We start from the raw sequence: 6000 nt of genomic DNA on the forward strand, positions 1-6000 counted from the left end.
GGTGGTCACGCTTGTAACATAATTGACGCGTTGGTTTTTGGACTATTATATTGTTTATTCCCCACAATTGTTATTCTCAAACCAATAAATGAAACGTGATGCAACATTTGTGTTGCATAATTAAATAATTAAAAATGTTCCTGTAGTTCAGTTCACAGATAATAAGGATCACACACACACACTTTTAAGATAGGGAAAAATTGTTAGGATTAATTTTTTGAGGAAATAACAAAAAAGTACACAACAATTGATTTATGATGTATTTGCACAAGCTGACAAAACTCGATGCTATTGTAGCAGACACAAAGTATGTGGTTTCGAGTCATAAAAATAATGCAATGCGTGAACCAAAACATCAAACCTGATTGATGAGATTTAGAGTTACTGGTGCATCTCCCCTGAGAACCGATAGGGGGCGACACGGAAGAATATGGGGACTGACATGGACATGTCAGAAATGTTTTGTTTCATTTTAGAAATACAATTATTATAACATACCATATTTTGAGGATAGATATGTTTAAATGAATTTGATATAATAAATAATGTAATCAAACAGAATATACATATATTACAGATTAGTTGTTGGGTTTTGAATTCTTATTCATTGGATTCTTTTTTATTTATGGCATTTATGTTCCTATTTTTTTTCACTACATTTTTATCATGTATCTTACAGAAGCTGTTTTGACCAAAGCACATCAGAAAGTAGAGGCAAAGATTATTGGCCAATAGTGACAAAGTTTTATAAACGTATATATAAAAGTTTATATAAAAGTTTTAAGTAAAAGCTTAAGAAATGTTTTAAGCAAAAATGGTTTAAAATGTTCAGTTTTAGAACACACTATGACAAACAATAAAGCTAAAAAAGTATGCATACTTTACATTGTTAGTGAATGTGACTGTGGGAAAACCCAGACCATGTTTTTTTTTTCATTTAAACTTGCTTTGCCCTCCATATTTTCTCATATAGCGATGAAGGCATTTACTTGCATTCCAATTCCATTTGTCAGTCTAAAATTTCAGTAGGACGCATGTGACCTTGATCCTTTTAGCTCAAATACCCAAACCCATTAGTGTCAACCATACAATAAATTAACAATGGCTACATGGTAAACATCCATGTTTATGTCAGTTTGGCTAGAATGTATCACTTGACCCCAAGCGTATTTGTTTGTACGGGGTGAACTCTCTCCACTTCAGTGAAGCGATCAGCAGTGTTTTTCTATGCGAGAGAGCCCATTAGTCCAACACATGAAAATAATTTAAGCAAAAGCCATAGCAGATGTATCATGCAAATCATGCAAAATGTAAATCTATACTTTCAAAGAAATAGCTATTTAATCACAAAGTACATTAAAGTGTATACTAAATGAGGTTAGGGTTATTTTACAGTGATAACATATATTTCATTAGCTTGTTTTCATAGGACATGTTTTCCTTATGTCTCTACAGCCTGTACTGATATGCAATTGCTGTAGCTCCTTCGCAACAATGCAAAATCATAAAGAGCGCCATATAGTAATAAAACAGAAATGAATTCATATTTGGATTGTAGTGTGAAACTATTCATGACGATGAAATAGCGCAAATGACATTTTTGAGAAAGATAAATATCTAACTTTATTTGGAATACATGAAGCCCTTTGGTCAGGTTTCACCCACAATAAGTCGAATGTAATAACCCCATTTAAGAATATGTCTCATATCCTGACAGACAGTGACTTTATTGATTTAGCAACCTGTATTCATCTTTCATCACCAGACAGGTAATAACTATTTATTAGGGTTTCCATTATCGACAAATGACTTCATCAAATGTCTAGTTGGCTGAATCATCTGACACCCCTACAATGTGAAAATTATATCTCTTTCTTTTTCCCTTACAGAACTTTTTCTTCTAATACTAGTTGGAGAAGTTTTCAGGTGATAAAATAAGTATCTTGAATGTTCTTTATTCATATAAACCCCTTACAGTATATCAGTATTTTAATTAAATCTGTTGTTGTCAAAAGGGTCTGCCAATGAAGATTGGTGTAGTTTGTTGGTTAGAACATTGTCTAAATGTCCCTGCCATTAACCTTAGTTATGTGGCTTTAGGGATGAAAGCGTTGAAGCAGAAAAGTGGTTCAAGTTCCTTAATGAGCAAGGACACAGAAACCCGACCCCAAGTTAAACTGCATTTAATTATTGCCTTTATTGACCAGTGGCTTTAGGGTCCAGCCATTCCGAGATAATCTCCGGAGAAAAAAATCCAGGCAAACAGGATATAAAATGGGGAAGAACTGTTGTACCATATGTTTGGTGTCACTTTTGAACTGTTTTGTCATCAATACGCTTCACTGTACTACAGATGGTTTGCATTTATTGGTTCAAATGAGAAAACGTAGCACTTGTAAAACCCTGAAATGCGTGTTTTGCATGGTTAATTGCTCGTGCTGTTATTTATTTGTTTCATCAAATGACACATTTAGCACCTAAAACAACAAATGCTTGTGCCAGATCACACAACAAACATTTTCTTTGCAGGTTCAAACTGTAGCTGTCACAATTTTTTTAATAGATAAAAAGAGAATAAAGACATTCAAAAAATGTCGGGAAAACATTGTGAGGTTCCATTTACTGAAAATCTACATATTGTGGCTTTAACTATTCTAACAGTAAGAGACTTTTATTTTATTTTTACAGCATTTAATAATCTTTGTTAAAGGATCAATATGTAATTTTTTACCGGTAGAGGTTGCTTAACAACAAATGTGAAAGAGCATGGAATGATGGGAGTATAGTCGTTCCGACAGAGCCCTCATATCAAGTTTATGGATGATGTATTGAAATAAAAATTTATATTTGGGATAATGTAAGCACACGTGAACAAAATATATAATGCTCTAGTGATTTTTGGATATTTTAATGCAAGCATCTTACATATTGTGCCTTTAATTTTCAGCATTCATTGTTAGTTTACATTACCTAACGTAGTCATACCTGATGTAGAAACATCTTTGTGATGTGCTTTACGCTTGTTCATCTGCACACAAATGAAAACGTTTCACTTTAATGTGGACAGACTAAGGGTATGCAATGTGTTGCTTTTGGCTACAGAAGTGATATAAAAAAGTGCACAGAACAGGAAATACTTCCTCTATCACTGCATTTTGCAGCTACTGACTGACTGTTTGATGGGGTGCATGACATGTTACAGTATAGGGACAGTATGTGTGACATGATGTGACACCAGTTTAGAATCATGTTGCTTAATTGGTTAGTGGGGTCACACACAAACTGTTCAAACAAGAATCAAGAATTTTGTAGTAATTAAATCATTTATAAGCTACAGTTAACACAGTAAAAAACGGTTTATTGTGTGGTAGCAGCACTATAATTTAATAGTGGGCATTAAATGTAACAGAATCACAAATAAACTTAGGCCCTGTTTACACATGGTATTAAAATGCGGATCACAAGTGGACATGCCCATTCACACCTGGTGTTTTAATCTGCCTCTTTTGTCTACTTTCGACTGCTTCTGTCCTGATTACTTCGAGAAGATGGTCTATGAGTCCTTCTGCTTATGTTAAACACGAGCGGGAGACATTGTGGGTTTAAAGCAACACTATGTAGTTTCCATGTAAAAATGACTTACAGCTCCCCCATGTGGTTGAAAAGCGCAACAGTGCCTGGTATCAGACACTCTTCTGCAGGCAGGGGGAGGGGCGGGGCTGTGTTTCCTACCCTCCACCGCCACTTTCAGAGTGTGCTTGTAGCAGCTAGGAGGCTGCTCAGGTTGCAGCAACAGTACAGTTTGTCCAGTTAAAAGTTATTCTATCACTGAAATAATTTTAGAGACATTATTTAAAGGTAAAAAAACTACATAGTGTTGCTTTAAAGGGATACTCCAGCCAAATATCAAAATTACCCCATGATTTACTCACCCTCAAGCAGTCCAAGATACATATGTCCATCATTTTTCAGACAAGCACATTTGGAGTTATTTTAGAAAATGTCCTTGCTCTTCCAAGCTTTATAATGGTAGAAAACAGGGATTAGGGAACAACTTCTGACTTTAAACACCAAAAAAGTGCATTCATCCTTTACAGAGGTAATCCACACAGCTCCAATAAGTTAATAAATGTCTTCTGCGGGTAATCAATGAGAATTTGTGAGAAAAATATCCAGATTTAAAACTTTATAAACTGTAATAACTAGCTTTCGGTAACAACGGACGATTCACAAGAGTTTTAGCATGGTGAGCGTTCGTTGCCATAGGTGCGTTGCACAGTGATGCTTGTGAGCTCAAAATCTTTGACACCCTGTTTACTCTTGTATTTAGCATTGTCCACTTGTGATCTGATCGACGAAAGCACATCTTAATACCAGATGTAAACAGGGCCTTACTTTAGTTTTGTAGTTTCACAGACACAATCCCTCTGTACTTTCATAAAAAGGTGGCAAGAATATTCCTATTTTTGATGGGGGGTTGCACAGATTTGAAATAACAAAATAAGTGATTACAGAAGACAACGTTTCATATAAATGTGTTGTGCCTGGTGTTACGCTGCGCAGCAATCATCTAACAATCACTAACAACATGATTTGAGGCAAAGACATTTAATGTATAAATTAACCATACAAACAAGGCCACACAGGACATTAGAGACCTGAAATAGAAACCACTGCCAACTAGTGAAGCATACAAAGTTATAGACAGAGTCTCATGTTGCTGAATAGTTAAGCATGTATGATCATTAACCAGATGCATTATATAAGTCCTTTCAGGGTAAACTATATACAGTATGTATGCAAATTGTGCATAGGGACATTTTTAGGTTCAGACATAAAGTTTATAGACATTTGCATTTGGCAGATGCTTTTATACAAAGCGACTCAAAGTCCATTACAAGGTATATATATATTTTACCAGTATGTGTTCACTGGGTTTGAAACCAGAACCTTTTGCACTGCTAAAGCAATGTCTGAAATGTGTGAACTTGAATAAATTATTATTACAAATCTTTAACAAAATGTTAGTGTTTAAAAAGATGGTGTTTAAAGTGAGATTACATTTAAAAGTTCAGATCTTAAAATTGCATTTAAACAATATGATAATCATAAGTGGATTTTCATAGCAACTGTAGGGCTACAGATGTCCCATTGCTATTTCCCAGCCAGCTCATTTACTGTAACAAATAAGAAAGCATGTCTGCTTTGATTCAACATGCTGGACTGCTGATGCAGCTAAACAGGGTTTTAAAATGCTATGAAATTATGTGAGCATCAAAGACAGCGTCCAGCGTATGGCTGTGAAAAATATGAATTTCCTTGAGGCCGCAGAATAACTCCCTGCATAGTTCCCTATCGCTGAGTTTCTGTGAGTTTGCCTTTGAAGCACAAAGGACTAACGTCAGAGACAGAGGCAGCTGCATGGCAAAATTAGATTAGACAAAGCCACACGCCTCCCAAAGACAAGGTGGCTTGTCGAACCAGTGTTGTTAAATTCAGACTTTCCATCATGACCTTCAGCAACTCTATGAAGTAATGAAATAACATCCATCCTTTAAAGACCGTACATACACAACAGGTGACCTCAACCTGCAAAATGCTTTCAGCAACCTTGTTGGACACTATAGAGTACTGTAGTGCATTCATTATTTTTCGTGCAGACTTTCTTTAGAAGAAACACTGGCTTATTCACATGCAGGAGAGGTTCTAGACCCTTTTTAGGGTTTATTTCAGCCACTCTGTATGTCATTTTAGCCACCCTAAAATTAATAAGGTGGATTTTGTTATTAAAATTAATAACAGTGGAGTAGAGCATGCACTGCAAAAAATGACTTTCTTACTTAGTATTTTTGTCTTGTTTTCAGTAAAAATATCTAATATTAAGATGTATTTTCTTGATGACCTAGTTTTTAGACAAAAAATATAAACTTTAAGTAAATGAGTGCTTAAAACAAGCACAAAATCTGCCAATGGAATAAGAAAAAAATTCTTGAAATAAGA

This window comes from Misgurnus anguillicaudatus, chromosome 25 (assembly GCF_027580225.2).
Source record: "Misgurnus anguillicaudatus chromosome 25, ASM2758022v2, whole genome shotgun sequence".
Taxonomy (NCBI): Eukaryota; Metazoa; Chordata; class Actinopteri; order Cypriniformes; family Cobitidae; genus Misgurnus; species Misgurnus anguillicaudatus.